General features: G+C 39.5%; 1 protein-coding gene across 3 annotated transcripts in view; it reads left to right on the forward strand.

The window, feature by feature from the left end:
• LOC105937131 (plexin-B2) overlaps window positions 1–17,346 on the forward strand; it is a 239,638-nt gene that overhangs the window by 120,321 nt on the left and 101,971 nt on the right. For all 3 annotated transcript variants that reach the window (XM_021324427.2, XM_012878283.3, XM_021324428.2), the window contains one exon: window positions 5,436–5,495. The gene's annotated coding sequence lies outside the window, so the exon portion shown is untranslated. The remainder of the gene's footprint in view (window positions 1–5,435; window positions 5,496–17,346) is intronic.

The following is a 17,346-nucleotide window of genomic DNA, read 5'->3' on the forward strand; positions in this document are numbered from 1 at the left end:
ATTTTAAGAACATTTTACTTATTTTTAGATCCGTTCTTGCAGTGTTAGCCTGCTTTATCCATCCCACAACCAATTTGGGTCTGTTTGGCATCCCCGTCCTGTTGGATCCTCCATGTTTCCACAATCTGACCCAAGCCATTTGGGATGTCCAGGAACTATCGAGACCGATCCAAAGTCACGGTGATCTTTCCCGCCCGTAGAACCAGAACCACAGCAGAGCTGCTGGCTCTCTCCCAGTCTCTCTCAGGCTTGGAGGTATAAAGTGTGTGTTTCTAGGCCCGCCGTCATTAGGGATTAGTGTCCCAGATTGAGCCTCTCAGCACTTTAATTCCTCCGACTCAGACGGAAAGATCTCCGTCTTTCACCGACACCTCGTTCTTTTCCCTTTTATCTCTCTCCAGCTCATAAATACGCATTTGATATTCACGCTGTTCTTCACCTCTCAGTTGTCGTTGTCTCTCTGGCGTTCCCTTACTTTCTAATAATGACGCTCTTGCATGTGCTGCCACTGCAAAAACGGATCTAAAAATAAGTAAAATGTTCTTAAAGTTAGTGTATTTGTCCTTGATTTGAGCAGGTAAATAGGACTATCTGCCAATGCAATGAGTATTTTGACCCCTAAAATAAGATAATTAGACATCCTGCACTTGAAATAAGATGATGGAGGTGAATTGTTCCCATTTTAAATGCAAAAATCTTATTCCCTTGGCAAATCATCTTATTTATCCTTTTGTTTGTATTTCTATTTAGGTTATTTTAACGCTGGGGCATAATTTAAAAGAAAGCAACCCTAACGCTATTTTCATCCTGTTCACCACTGTTTGGGTTCCTCATCAAACTGTTTTGATGACAAAAATGCTTTATTTATGGAGCACTTTATAATAAAAAAAGTTGTCAACAAAGTGAAAATTAAAATAGAAAAATAAGATGGTTAAACACGTTAATTAAAAATCATTCCCCGCACTGCAAAAACAGAACTAAAAATAAGTAAAAAATGTTCTTGAAATTAGTGTATTTGTCCTTGATTTGAGCAGGTAAATAAGATTATCTGCCAATGGAGAGAGTAATTTTACCCCTAAAATAAGATATAATGCACTTAAAATAAGTTGATAGAGATGAGTTCTTCCCATTTTAATTGGAAAAATCTTATTCCATTGGCAGATTATCTTATTTGCCTGCTAAAATAAAGTACCAATACACTCATTTCAAGAAAAATATAACTAACTTTTAGTTTAGTTTAGTCTGTGTTTGCAGTGTGCCTCCAGTTCTTGCAGCTCCTCACTGCAAAAACGGAACTAGAAATAAGTAAAATGTTCTCAAAATGTGTGTATTTGTCCTTGATTTGAGCAGGTAAATAAGATGATTTGCCAATGGAATAAGATTTTTGCACTTAAAATAGGAACAATTCATCTACATCTTATTTCAAGTGCAGGATGTCTAAGTATCTTATTTTAGGGGTAAAAATCCTTGATTTAGGCAGGTGAATAAGATTATTTGCCAATGGAATGAGTATTTTGATGCCTAAAATAAGATAATTAGATATCCGGCACTTGAAATAAGATGATGGAGATCAATTGTTCCTATTTTAAGTGCACAAATCTTATTCCATTGGCAGATAGTCTTATTTACCTGCTTAAATCAAAGATAAATACACTAACATTTTACTTATTTTTAGATCAGTTTTTGCAGTGCTGCGTTGGGTTTTACCAGATTACTGCCGTTTAGCTGCTGCTCCTGGCAGAAGAAGAAGCCGACTGTCGACAAATTTGTGCTAAACATCCATATAACTGTGAACGTTTGCGTTGGTTTGCTTTAACTGAGCGGCTGAGTTGAGTTTAAGTACAGGAGTTACAGTCCGCTGGAGACTGGGAAACAACCAGACTGATCATCATCAGCAGCATCTGCTTCACACAGAGCTACATTTCCTGCTCCATAATTCAACACTTTGTCTACACCGCTTCCTCCGCATTTTCGCTTCATAATTAAAAAGCTGCTCTAAGTGGAGAAAGTAATGCAACTGGAAAACAGATTACGATGTGTTTATATATATCCGGCTTGATTTAATAGACGCTTGAGTTCATTTCCACTGAAGTCGATGCAGAACCAAAGAGCGTTTTTTCTGGGTAGGAAAATGTTTTAAACTGTGGAAAAGATCCTCTCCTCTCCTGCAGGACCAAAGATCAGCATCTCTGAGCCGGTTTCTGTCGGGGTTTTACAGCCTGGAGAGGATAAAAACTGAAAAGCAGCTTCTCCTGCAGATGACAGCATGCAGGCTTCATCTTAAATGATGAAGAAAAAGAGCTTTTTCATTTAAATTACTTTCTTTGAAAGTCATTTTACAGCAGACGTATCGGCCCGATCATATAAATCAGTTCAGCTCCGTTTAGATCAGGGGTGTCCAAAGTGTGGCCCAGGGGCCATTTGTGGCCCCTGGACAGATTTTTTTGAGGCCCCCCCCCCCCCCCCCCCCCCGACTGAGATTTCAGGATCATTTAGCCCACAACCAGTACAGGTGGTTGATGCAGATCGAGACTTTTCATTTTTAATTAAGGCTAAATTATTAAAGACAAGTTGAAATCTATACTTAAAAATGTCAGGTACAACATTAAGCATTTGTTTTCTAATGTCTGCAATTTATACATTCCCTTTAGTTTCATTGCAATTAGGACCACATTTATCCAATAACTTTTACTCAAATGCAAATGTTGGCGTACTAAAACCTGCTTTAAATCCATGTTTAAAAATTGGGTAAATTAAAACAACCGTTTTCAAGGAAACTTTCTTCTTCTTCTTGCTAAGAACAGCCAAGAATGTTGTTAAAAAAAAAAATTTCAATAGAGTCCAAAAGAATTAAACTAGATGACTGTCTTTTAAAATATCAACAGGAAATCTGATTAATTTGTTTAATTAAAATACCGCACACTCATATTTTGTGGAGCAGATAAAAAGCAATTTGCGGTACCTGTTTTGGGAAATTGTTTCTGTTTCAAAAATTCTTTTTTGGCCCTTTAGTACTTCTGCCTTGATGATTTTGGCCCACGTGATGAAAAGTTTGGACACCTCTGGTTTAGATGATCTGCAGTCCGGTTCTGGTTGGAGTACGGTCCAGTCTGCTCTGGTTTTCTCTGACTCTGACTTTTTAAAGCAGAAGTCCAGCTTTGGTGGCCTCAATGCCGAAAACTACCAGTGAAATGTCAGTTTTATATGTAATAAATTTAGATTTACTGCTAAATTAACTAATATAGACTGAAGTTCTGATCAATACGATCCAGTTGACGGGAGCCTCCAGCCCTAGTGACTCCTGGGAGCTAAAAGCAATTTGTGTATTTGTCCTTAATTTGAGCAGGCAAGTCCAAATTCAAATGATCTGCCAATGGAATAAGATTGTTGCACTTAAAATAGGAACAACTCATCTTAATCACCTTATTTCTCGTGCAGTTTATCTATTTATCGTATTTTACACTGCAAAAAGGGAACTAAAAGTAAGTAAAATTTTCCTAAAATTAATGTATTTTTCCTTTATTTGAGCAGGTAAATAAGACTATTTGCCAATGGAATAAGATTTGTGCACTTAAAATAGGAACAATTGATCTCCACCATCTTATTTCAAGTGCCGGATATCTAATTATCTTATTTTAGGCATCAAAATACTCCATTCCATTGGCAAATAATCTTATTTACCTGCCCAAATCAAGGAAAAATACATTAATTTCAAGAAAGTTTTACTGCAAAAACAGAACTACAAATAACACAAATTTTCTTGAAATGAGTGTATTTGTCCTTGATTTGAGCAGGTAAATAAGATTATCTGCCAATGGGATAAGATTTATGCACTTGAAATAGGAACAACTCATCTTCATCATCTTATTTCAAGTGCAGTATATCTAATTATCTTATTTTAGGGCTCAAAATACTCATTCCATTGGCAGATACTCTTATTTACCTGCTCAAATCAAAGACAAACGCACTCATTTGAAGAAATGTTTACTTACTTTTAGTTCCGTTTTTGCAGTGTAGGGGTCAAAATACTCATTCCGTTGGCAGATAATCATATTTACCCACTCAAATCAAGGACAAATGCACAGATTTCAAGAAAATTTTGCTTACTTTTAGTTCCCTTTTTTGCAGTGTGGACATGCAAACTGGTTTTCGTTTTCATCTGAGGAGGACAGTTTGGGTCAGATGGTTGAATGGTCGACCCAGCAGGGCGCTCCATCAGAACAACGGTCCCAAACAAAGACACCCAGGAACGGATCGAACAGGCTCAACTTTAGCCTTCCCTGATTTAAACGTGTGGACTGGGCCTGAAAGCGTTTTTTGGGTCCGGGTGGTCTGGGAAGACGATGTGCACTGCAAAAACGGATCTAAAAATAAGTAAAATGTTCTTAAAATTTGTGTTTTTGTCCTAGATTTGAGCAGGTAAATAAGATTATCTGCCAATGGAATGAGTATTTTGACCCCTAAAATAAGATAATTAGACATCCTGCACTTGAAATATGGTGATGGAGATGAATTGTTCCTACTTTAAGTGCAGAAATCTTATTCTATTGGCAGATAATCTTATTTACCTGCACAAATCAAGGACAAATACACACATTTTAAGAACATTTTACTTGTTTTTAGCTCAGTTTTTGCAGTGTGGATGCGCTGGATGTCCGACAGGTTAAAATCCCTCAGCGCTCAGAGGAGTCATTGTTACGGCTGGATTTTAATGAGTCTGTGTGTGTGTGTGTGTGTGTGTGTGTGTGTGTGTGTGTGTTCCCCCCCCCCCACCAGCAGCTCTCAGCCTGGGAGGGAGAGTTATCTTTGTTTTAATCAGCCACGAACAGAGGGGAAAGGAGGGCAAGTTCTGCCTCTTCTCTTTCTTTGGATCTGTAATAAGCCTTCTTGCTCTAAATCCTTTAATCTGAGCGGGAATGAAGGCCATATCTCTGTCTTCTGGCTCCAAAGAACAATCTCTCTCTCTCTCACACACTCATCTTTAGTGCAACTCTCTGCAAACAGCCTCTGAAACAGAGCCTGCCTTGTTAATGAGGAGCTCTGTGTGTGTGTGTGTGGGGGGGGGGGGGGGGGGGGGGGGGAGAGAAGGTTAGCTGCAGAACGCAAAGTTAAGAAAAACAGTTAAAATGTTTCAACAAAAACAAGCTAAAACTTCAACAGAGCGGTGCGAGCGGGGACAAGCTGGCTTTTTATATCGGCTCCTTTTTTTTTTTTTCTTTTGCGTTGAGAAAAATGTTTTTGCTCTGCAGAGCGAAGCTGAGGATCTCATTTAGCCGTTCAATCTTTTCCCCTGCTTCTCCTTCGCTCCAGTGCTCCCAAACTGGTTTTAATTCATCGATTCACCAGAATCTTTATTTTATTTTTTTATAAGTGACCCAGGACACCTTTCTTTGTTTGCTTCTGGACTAACTTTTCCTCTTTTTGTGTGTTCTCAGGCTCGACTCCTGCATTAAGCTGCCCTTTGGACCGAAGCTGTGATTAACCTGAATTACCAGGTGATTAATAATCCAATTCTTAAATACATTACTTCCTGGATTGTTTATTTCTATTCCCCTGTCAGGTTACACTGCAAAAACAGACTAAACTAAACTAAAAATAAGTAAAATTTTCTTGAAATGAGTGTATTTGTACTTTATTTGAGCAGCTAAATAAGATAATCGGCCAATGGAATAAGATGTTTGCACTCCAAATAAGAACAACACGTCTCCATCAACTTATATCCAGTGGATTATATCTAATTATCTTATTTTAGGGGTAAAAATACTCTTTCCATTGGCAGATAATCTTATTTACCTGCTCAAATCAAGGACAAATACGCTAATTTCAAGAAAATTTCACTCATTTTTAGTTCTGTTTTTGCAGTGTACCTGAAGTTGTCTTATTTCCCTTCTGGAGTCGAGGTTAATAATGAAATATGTTGTTGTTTGATCGCTGTCAGCTTTTTATTTCCTGCCAGCTGTCCAGCAGTGACAGCAGCAGAGGGGATAAGATGCAAAGACAAAGACTCATCTTTTGTTACAGTCCTGAAACTAATGGACGAGGCTGGAGTTATCTTTTAGGATTTTTCCAAGTTTATATGGAAGCAGCTGTTAGCTTGACTCCAAAGAATTCGTCTTCCTGGGATTGTCCAAACCCAGATGGTCGTGTCTACTCTCTGCTGTAGTGACGGTTTTATGGAGGAATATTTTCTAGCTATCTCCCCACTGATACACTGCAAAAACAGACTAAATTAAACTAAAAATAAGTTTAAAAAATCTTTGCAGTGTGGTGGTGGCAGCACCATGCTGCGGGGATGCAGTTTAGATTCAAGCTGATTAATGTGTTAGGACGGCCTAGTCAAAGTCCAGAGCTACATCCATCTGAGAATCTTTGGTTAAACTTCATCGTTTTAGGGCTTCTGAAGTTCTGATTACTCTGACCCACTTTAAAAAAAACCCAAAAAAAACACGTCTGTCGAAGAAATAAATGGAAAGACATGAACTGAGATGGATCGGCAAACTTAAAGCGAGTCTCCAGCCGCAGCAAATTTATTCTCAAAGCACTCGGGAAACGAAGCGAGATCCACGGACCGCCTGGAAGGACGGGAATCAATCTCCTTAAATAAATATGGCTTCACATCAACACACAGACGTGTTTCTGCTCAGCCGGAGCAAAGAGAAGGAAAACTAACATGACGCCGGTTCATGTCGGTAAATTTGCGTACAGATTGTTCCGTGCTACGCAAACGGAGCTCAGTGGCCGCGTCCTCGGTGCTGGACTGAGCGATTAACACCCACACACCCACCTTTTATTACAGAACACCTCCCATTGACCCGGCAGTGATGAGCTGGACCACACCAGGTGGGTTTTTTCATCCTCTGCTCACCGGCTGAACCCGTTTCTGCTTTAATTGTCTCTAATACCTGAGCAGACACCTGTCAGTGTTCCCCTCCCTGCAGCAGCAGCAGCAGCACAGGGTTGTTGCTGCGGCGCTCATCACGACCCGTTTGCAGCGGGGGAAAGCTGTCAGAGCGCCCCGACATCTCTCTGCAGCTCATTTTTAAGTCCTTATGATGTTGTGACTGAAGGCCTCCGTAGACTGGGCTGGATCCAGATCCCGGTGACACACGTTTTACATGAAAAGATAAAACTCACATCCAAAGAAAGGAGAAAAAAAAGGAGAGGAGAGAAACCCGGTAGCTGACAGGTGCTCTGTTGCTGCGTTTAACGGATCAAAGGATGTCAGAGTTGATTTGAGCTGAAATGAACGAACCGGCTCCCCGGGTTTCATCACGCTGGATGAAATCCCTCCAGGAGACCAAAACAATGTTCTCCAGCCGGACTTTCTTACTCCTCTACTGAACTGAAGAACAAGAAAAGGCACATCTGAATGTCTTGGGAAACATTTGAAAGCCCTGATAATGAGTAATTAATAAACTTCACTGGTGTAGGAGGGGGAGAAAAATCGTAGGTTTAGCTCAGGATCTACAGCGAAGCATCTTCTAAGGATCAGGAGCCTCCAGCTGCCATCTTTAGATCAGTCGGAGCAACATTTCTGCCTTCCTCCTCTTCCTCAAGTATGGCTCGTCACATATTTGCCTCTAAAAGCATGACAGCATCAAAAGTGTGTTAAAGATGGAGTAAAACCGCATGAATAATAATAAAACAAGTTATTTTGCACCATTTAGCAATTCTGGTGAGACGTTGTTCCCCGGTCCTGCTCTGTGTGGCACCACAGGTTGACGGGCGGGGCAGACCGCCTTTATAGGTGGGCAGGTGCGCGTCTTTGCACTGCAAAAACGAAACTAAAAATAAGTAAATCTTTCTTGGAATTAGTGTATTTATACTTTATTTGAGCAGGTAAATAAAAGAATCTGCCAATGGAATAAGATTTTTTTGCACTTAAAATAGGAAGAACTCATCTCCATCCCCTTTTTTCAAGTGAATTATATCTAATTATCTTATTTTAGGGGTAAAAATACTGATTTCATTGGCAGATAATCTTATTTACCTGCTCAAATCAAGGACAAATGCACTAATTTCGAGAAAATATTACTTATTTTTAGTTCTGTTTTTGCAGTGTGTTACTCCTGCTGCAGGTCAGCTGTTTTCTGCTTATCTGAGATCGTACACTGCAAAAACAGAACTAAAAATAAGTGAAAAATGTCTTGAAATGAGTGTATTTGTCTTTGATTGGAGCAGGTAAATAAGATTATCTGCCAATGGAAAGAGTCATTTTACCCCTCAAATAAGATAATTAGATATAATGCACTTGAAATAAGTTGATGGACATGAGTTCTTCCTATTTTAAGTGCAAAAATCTTATGCCATAGGCAGATTATCTTATTTACCTACTCAAATAAAGTACAAATATACTCATTTCAAGAAAATTTTAACTTATTTTTAGTTAAGTTTAGTCTGTTTTTGCAGTGTAAGCGCCGCTTTTCAACCAGTTTGGTTGGTTTGTGAGCGCAACACCTGCTGTTGATCCGCTGGCGTTATCAGCTGCAGATGGAGTCATTAACGGTGAACGGCTTCTGCTGGTTTCTGACAAGTCTTCTTCCTCCGTTTTAAAAAAAAAAACAACTCTGCTTATACATTACTATATGGGCTCATGCCTGAGGACTACAGAAATATATATAAATGGCTTGTACTGACGTCCCCAACGCGCTTTACAATCAGTCATCCACACATTCACACCCTGACAGTGGTGAGCTACATTGTAGCCACAGCTGCCCCGGAGCCGACTGACACCAGCCAGGATGCACAGAACCACATGCTGGTGCCAAATCTCACTACAAAAAGTGTAAATAACTCTGAAACACGTACTTCTTTCAGTTCTTCCTTAGCAGGATCCCTATTCCGACATAAAACATATACAGCTATTTAAAAAGTCCAAGATTTTTGTCTTTTTCATGTATTCAGGTTAAATCAGTAATCAGTAATCTAGAATAAATTACTGCTGTAATTTAAATTATTTTAGTAAACCAGTTAAATTGTTATAATCTCAGGTTTTGGACAGGCGTAATGTAGCCTCAGTGTGAAGGTGTTGCTCACAGAGGTCCAGCAAATGCTCATAAAGTGAACGAATAAACTGAATAAAGAGCTCAACTAAAGTACAAAAGATTCATGTAATAATTCAAATTAAGGCAAAATGAGTTAGAGGGAAGAACATAAAAGACAGAAAAGCTCCAATGGTGTGTTTAAACTCTCATGAATCAATTATAATAACCCGTTCAGAAGTTAACTGCCAGGATTTTTCTGACATTTGTGCGTTTAACTAACAGAGAGGTTACAGAGGATCCATTTATAACTACAAATAAATAAAATTTTCTTGAATGAGAGTATTTGTCCTTGATTTGAGCAGGCAAATAAGATTATCTGCCAATGGAAAGACTCATTTTACCACTAAAATAAGATAATTAGATTTAATGCACTTGAAATAAGTTGATAGAGATGAGTTCTTCCTATTTTAAGTGCAAAAATCTTATTCCATTGGCAGATTATCTTATTTACCTACTCAAATTAAGTAGAAATACACTAATTTTAAGAACATTTTACTTCCGTTTTTGCAGTGTTCCTCATGTCTGCTGAGTTCCTCACATGCAACTTCCTCCCTGACCCGTCAGCTGGGTTCTCCATAAAGCTGGTTGTTCTCTGAGAACAGACACAGAACGGGTTAAATTGCACTCAGTAGATTTAAAAAGATCAAATCCTTTTGTTTATATGCTTATTTTAAGCATTAAAGGCTCGTCTGCACTTAAAATAAATCCAGAACCGTTCCACGATGGCTGAATCGGACCAACGTGTCGCCATTTCATCCGTAATCGGGCTCCACAATGCACCCGTACCTAAAGCATTAAAACATTACACATACATAGCTTTATTCTTTAGGTCAGGCGTGTCCAAAGAGTGCCCCCCCCCTCCAGAAAGATTTGGTGTCTGAAGCAGATGGAAGATTTTAGTTTTTAATTAGGGCAAAATTATTACAGGAAAGTTAAAATCCTACAATTCAAAATGTTAGGTACAACAAAAAGTATTCATCTTTTAATAAACACTTTTGAGATCATCTCCAATTTCATAGCAACATCTATCCAATGATATTTAATTACTTAAATGAATACTTTGGTGCATTAAAATCTGCTTTGAATCCAATTATTAAAATTGGCTGATTACAGCAAGTGTTTTCAAACAACAACTGACACAAATACTGTTATTATATTGCCAGACCAAAACAGTAAAGTGTTTTCTTGGCGTTTTTTTTTTGTTGTTAAATTATTCAAAAAAATTTGCATATTGGATGATCATCTTTTAATACGACAAATAAGCAAAACTCCTATATAAAATTTTGGATCTACAATAATTTACACATTCATTTCCGACAATAAAATGACTAATTTAGTTTAAATTATAATATTTTGTAGAGCAGGTCAAAAATTAACAATGTTTTTGATTTTTTTTTTTAAATATGCTAATTTTTTGGCCTTTGAGTTCCTTTGACTTGACAATTTTGGTCCTATTTAACAAAAAGTTTGGACAGCCCTGCTTTAGGCGAATAATCAGAAAAACGCTCAGATCCTCACGTATAATTTTGTGAAATCATAACTTATCTGAAAGGTTTCCCTCGGTTCTGACAGTCGTTTGGGTCGGCTGGACATTACTGTGCTTCTGTGGCAGAATAAACCTGCAAGATGTGGAGAACAGAACCACACCAATCTGCTTTAAAGAGGATGTCTGTTATGACTGCTGGGTTTGCCTGGTTCTGGTCTGAAAACTGTTGTTTCGTGTGAAATATTGACATTTTTATGCCATTGTGCAGTAAGGCGGTCAACTGGGTTCCCTCCATGTTGTACCACCGGTCCGAGTGGCCCTCTGTTTCTATTCTCCTCCCAACAGTGGGTCTTTGTTCTGATGCCGACCCGGCGCCGCTGCTCTGCTGGGATGTCACCAACTTGCACTTTGCACCGCTGACTCCTGTAAACTAGAACCTCGAATTGTTTGTTGTTGGGCAGAAACCCGGACGGATCCGAGGGTTTCTCTCCGGTTTGTGGCTCAGCAGATCATCTCTTTTCGTCTTTCTCTGCCTGTTTGACCCAACGGTGCGGTCCGGTCCGTTCAGCCTCCCTTCAATTTAATTAAATTTTATTTACATAGCGCCAATTCATGAAACATGTCATCTCGAGGCACTTTACAAAGTCAAATTCAATCATATTATACAGATTGATAAAAAATTTCCTATATTCAGGGTTCCCACGGGTCCTTGAAATCCTTTAAAGTTTGTGAATCTGAAAAAATAAATTCAAGGCCCTTGAAAGTTCTTGAAAACTGCCAAAAAAACACCTTGTCCTTGAAAGTCCTTGAATTTTTTTGTGGGGTTTAAAGTTCACACGGATGACGACTCGTGTCATTATTTTACTACCACACGATCTTTTAAAATTATGTTGATTCCGCAGACTTTTAATTTGCAAAAGTACGTTCGCTCTTCTTCGTTAGTTGCTAGGCTACGGTTTAGGCCTACGTGCGTCCAATAGGTTACATTCACGCAGTGTTGCCAACTCAGCGACTTTGTCGCTATATTTAGCGACTTTTTAGAGTCAAAGTCAAAAACTAGATTAATCAAAGATGTAAGTAAGTGAAACAAATTGATATAATTCTGAACATCTCAATGCTGCACTTTTTTCCATAAATTCCATGAAACGGTAGGCTAATGTACATCTTATATGTAATGTAGTATGGCATAGCCATGCACTGTGGATATAAATGTAGGCTATGAATATGATCAATATCAATGTAGGCTATAAATTAAGTCCACTTTCTTGCATTGCTTCTGACCCAACAACTTCTATGCTGTTTAGTCTTTTATTGAATTTGCATTGTATTAAAATATGATAACCTATTCAGCGGTCACAGTAGGTAAATGCCGCCACTTGTGGTCCTTGAATTTGAGGAAATTGGTCCTGGAAAGTCCTTGAAAGGTCCTTGAATTTGATGTTCACCAATAGTGTGGGAACCCTGCATATAAGGGAACCAGTTGATTGCTTCAAAGTCCCGACAAGCAGCATTCACTCCTGGAGAAGCGTAGAGCCACAGGGAGAGTGGTCTGCATTGTCCATGGCTTTGCAGCAATCCCTCATACTGAGCAAGCATGAAGCGACAGTGGAAAGAAAAACCACCCATTAACGGGAAGGAAAACCTCCAGCAGAACCAGAACCAGGCTCAGTATGAACGTTCATCTGCCTCGACCGACTGGGGTTACAGAAGACAGAACAGAGACACAACAAGAGAGACAAAAAAGCACAGAAGCACACATTGATCTAGTAATCTGTTCTACATTAGATGGTTGTAGCGGGTGATCTGTCTTCTCTGAATGATGTCACAGTTAACAGAACGTCAGACCAGGTGTACCTTCTATGAAGATAAAAGAGAGAGAGCAAACAGTTAAAAGCTGAAATGACAACAGTCATTTCAATGCATCAGCCCCTTCGGCGTTAAACTCCAGGGTTTAGTTTCTCTGTATGTTTAAATGCACCTACAGAACCAGAGCAGCCACCACCGTACCTCAGTTGCTGCTTTTTCCTCTTAATGGCGGGAAATCACTGAGGAATTTAAGTGATTTTCACAGGTTTGACTTTTTTTTTTTTTTTTTTCTCTTATTTTTTCCCTTTGACTTTTTTATGAAAGAGGAAAACAGACTCTGGTGCATCCGTCCTCGTCCGTACAGCGTCTGGGGTTTGGTAGGGTCGGTGTTTATAGCCTGTGGAAGCAAAAGTAAGCTTTATATTAATGTCTAGAAATGAAGTCTTGCTGTCTGAGTTGCCTTGTATTTGAACCTTCGGTCAGCGACAGGCTGTTTGCACTGCAAAAACGGATTTAAAAATAAGTAAAATGTTCTTAAAATTTGTGCTTGTGTCCTAGATTTGAGAAGGTAAATAAGATTATCTGCTAATGGAATGAGTATTTTGGCCCCTAAAATAAGATAATTAGACATCCTGCACTTGAAATAAGATGATGGAGATGAGTTGTTCCTATTTTATGTGCAAAAATCTTATTCTATTGGCAGATTATCCTATTTACTTGCTCAAATCAAAGAAAAATGCACAAATTTTAAGAACATTTTACTTATTTTTAGCTCTGTTTTTGCAGTGTGTTTCTCATTAAATCAAATCTGATCCCAGGTTTATTCCTAGTTTTGCTAGAAAGCGTCTGACTTCCAACACCACGGCTACAGGACCTGCAGATCATCTCAATTGGGTTACACTGCGCTGACAGAAACTTATTCTCCTCCGGTCTCAGTCCACCGCGCCCCTCATGAGTCTCTTCAAAAAACGCCTCAGATATAGTTTGCTCTTGCAGCCTCTGTTGTCTCTGCAGTATAAATTGTGTTATGCTGCTGTGGACTCTGGGACTGATGCATGCGTGGGTGTTGATAGATGAGATCTACCTGCTGTGTGTGTGTGTGTGTGTCCATCCTGCTCGCTGTTTTAGTTTTATGCCCACTTTCCCTCAGCCATGCTCCTCGTCGAGCTTCTTCATTACCACCAATAAGAAGTCAATTTCCCCCCGGGGTTCCACCAATCATAGCGCCTCGCATCCCTCCAGCTCTGGCCAATCAGCGTCAATGTTCCTCTGGCTCGATGTCATGAATGGCTAATGTCGCCCGGCGGTGGCCATGAATGTAAAACGCTCGGCTCACCCAGAACAAACCTTTTCCTCCAGAAACTTTTTTTTAAGGAGCAAACTAAAGCAAAAAAGCTGCATTTTAGGCCCAATGAATCGATGTTTGGGATTAAAGACACCTTCCATTAGCTGGTGTCCTCTGAGGAGTGTTGGTTTGGGGGCGGGTGGGGGCATACACACTGCAAAAAAGGGAACTAAAAGTAAGTCAAATTTTCTAGAAATTAGTCTATTTTTCACCCATATCCTCCCTGACTATACACTGTAAAAAGGGAACTAAAATTAAGTAATTTTTTTCTTGAAATGAGTGCATTTCTTCTTGATTTGAGCAGGTAAATAAGACTATTTGCCAATGGGATTAGTAGTTCTACCCCTAAAATAAGATAATTAGATATTCTACACCTGAAAAATGATGATGGAGATGAATTGTTCCTACTTTAAGTGCAAAAATCTTATTCCATTGGCAAATCATCTTATTTACCTGCTCAAATCAAGAAAAAATGCACTCATTTCAAGAAAAATTTACTTAATTTTAGTTCCCTTTTTGCAGTGCATAGTCAGGGAGGATATGGGTGTATCTCAAAAAGTTAGATTTTGCATTTCTTTTTTCAGAACGTGAAACTAAAATGAAATATTTCTTGTACCTTTTAGGATTCTGGCCTATAGTTAATGGAAACCCAAATGAGATCAAAGAAAAAGGGATATTTTAATCAAAAATCTTCTATTAATGAGGTTCTTTTCTGTGGCAAAAACAACTGTAGAGCTTGTTTTTGATAGTAAAGCAGTGATAGTCGACTGGATGTTTGGATCATTTATCTCTCTGGTACAACAACGATTCCCAAAACTCCACCAATGTTGTAGTAATTAATCACTTCTTTCTTTCGTTTCATTTATTTTGGTCTCGTTTTCTTACCAGACAAACGCGTTTACCGCCCTCCATGAGGCCGTAGTGTAAACCATCTCTGAGTGGAGCGCAGTGGTTCTGCTGATCTAAAATTAGCACAAACTGGGCCTGACCCGTTCATCCGTTCCAAGTGGCTCTGATACACGGAGATCCATGCTCACCCCTTCTAGGATTATGAATTGAAAAGATTTTCACGATTTCGATTCTCTTATTGATTCTGTGAAACGATTAGATTCCTTTTCGATTCTCTTTTCGATTCCAATTTGGGGGAAAAAGGAGAACAAACAGTTTGATGATGAGCATCAACTTTGTTTACACGATCTTACAAACTAACAAGGTCAAGATGTCCACAGCAAATGTGCAACTGGAGTAACATTTATATTTGTTTAAATAAAAAAAGGAATATAAGAACAAACTTAAATACAGTAGATGAGTTGTTTAGAACACAAGAAAATGTAAGTTTGTTGTGACAGTTGCTTATTAATCTCTCTTTAGATAACCTCAGTCATCTAAATCTTAAGGAGAAGCCATCCATTTAATGAAAAAGCATTACTGTACAATTTTGGGAAATAAACTCATCTCCCCCTGATTTAAATAAACAAGCGTCACCTTTCTCTCGCTCCCTGAACTGCGGAACAACTTCGTAGCATGTTTTGTTACATCCATTGCAATAGCTAGAATCATGTAAGAATTCCAGCTTCCAGTAGTTCTAATTAAACATGCTACCAATGAAGGGCTGGATTAACGAGAAAGGCACACTCCCTTAATAACCCCAAAGAGAGGTAGGAAATTGGTTAATTTCCAGAAATGGCATATGATTTACTAGGAACCAGCCAGTGATGTAAAACTAGCTACTTACCACCAGAGTTGCCTTCCATGCTGGTCGTAACTTTAGCTTCTGTCCGGTAAGAATCAAAAACATGGCATTCAATAAATTGTATGCCATATTGTGTGCGCAGGTGTTTCTGCCTGTTGGATCTATTTCCTCTCGCGGATGTATATGCCATTTTGCAATGATTGCAAAGCGCCTCGTTGTCATCATTCTCTTCCTTAAAATGAAGCTAAACTTTCCCGTTTACCCGATGGGGCAGCATTTTTTTGTTTTGCTTTAAAGCCTGGTCACGTCGTGCTTACTGAACGCCGTGTGCGTAACTTGCGTATAAAACGTTGTGCTGCTCAGAGCCGCGGCACGACGGAATCGAAAAGAGAATCGTTTAGCGAGCTGCCAAACGGTGCCACGGAATTGGAAAACACGGAACCGCTTCTGAACGGGAACCTGTTTTGGATTCCCATCCCTAACCCCTTCAGTACCAAACCTATGAGAACAAAGGTTTTCACGGTGCTTGAAAACATCTTTGAGGTGTTTTTTTTTTTGTTTGTTTGTTTTTAATGGATTTAGGAAGCAGCAGCAGCTAAGTTCCTACATTCATACGTTGCCATGTCTATCTTTTCGAAAAGTACATTTCTTGAACCCAGCCCAGCGGTCGTCTCATTATTACGCGGTATGCGTTTGTGCTTTGTTAGCTCACAGTGAAACCCTCTTGTGGCGTGTTCTCTGGGTTTCCCTCTCATCCTGACTAACCCCACAGCGGCAGCAGCAGCAGCAGCATTTTCTGCAGAATGAATCTCTGTGTGCAAATGTTCAGTTCAACCCAACTTAACGCTCTAATTCTGATGACAGCAGACATAAACATAACTTAAAATGTCAGGATTTGGCTAAATGGGTTACTGATTGTTTGTCTTTAAATAAACTTTAATGAGCAGCAGACGATCATTAATATTATTTGCTCTGTTGCTACTCGTCAAATGTTGTCTTCTGGGTGTTTTGCCAGATTTATTCACTCTGGTCTAATACAATCTTTTTTTTTTTTTTAAACCCTCCTTTCCTCTAATTGCTCATACACCTCCAGCCATACAGATTTGGCAGCATTGCATCACTTCAGAGGAAAATATTAGACATCTGAAACCTCTCCAGGCAGTGAATGGAGGACTTTAGACCACATTTGTCAAACGCATTTTATAAATGTGTTTTTTTTTGTTTGTTTAATCCAAAATGTTATTGCCAGAGCTGCCTTTTGGACAAGCAGACAGGAAAGAAAGACGTTCATTGAGCAGACTCAAACCCCGGATGGCTTCAGATCTGCTTTGTCCCGGAGGGATCTCGAGTGTCAGAAAGCCAGGTTTGTTTGAACTCGTTCCCACGGGTTGGGATGTTGAGGGAGGCGCACACACACAGAGAGAAACATGCGAGTGATGAGGAGCAGATAGAAGGAACAAGGCTTAAGGAGGTTAGACAGAAGGAGAAAATCCGCGAGGCTTTATTCCCCTGGCTGCAGCTTCCACAGACATTCCTGGATTCAGTTTCACTCCTAACTTTTCAGCCAAGCGCTTCTGACTTTTACCGAGTATGAACCGAGAATTTTCAAAGACTCCCACCGTTTGGACCTGGGCATTTAGGAGGATTAATGTTTTCCATTACCGCGTTTGTACCTTGTTCCAGTTCTCTACCAAATACAGCTAGCCGGTGTTTGGAGTTTTAAAGGCCAATTTGTTGGCCGGCGTTTTCTTTCCAACTTCTGGGAACCCAAACACATGAAGCCTAGACTCAGACTTCTGACTGATGGATGTTGGCGAGTTGTATGAGGGGGGGGGAAAGGAACACGAGGAAGTGATACGTCTACAAAGAAACTTTTATCTGTACCTCGTTCACTGGGTGGCAGAGGACATATTTAGCTCTCTAAATGAAATCCTCCACTTTCAGCAGTTTAAACCTCCTCTCCATACCCACA

The sequence above is a fragment of the Fundulus heteroclitus genome, chromosome 17 (genome assembly GCF_011125445.2).
Source record: "Fundulus heteroclitus isolate FHET01 chromosome 17, MU-UCD_Fhet_4.1, whole genome shotgun sequence".
NCBI classification, from domain to species: domain Eukaryota; kingdom Metazoa; phylum Chordata; class Actinopteri; order Cyprinodontiformes; family Fundulidae; genus Fundulus; species Fundulus heteroclitus.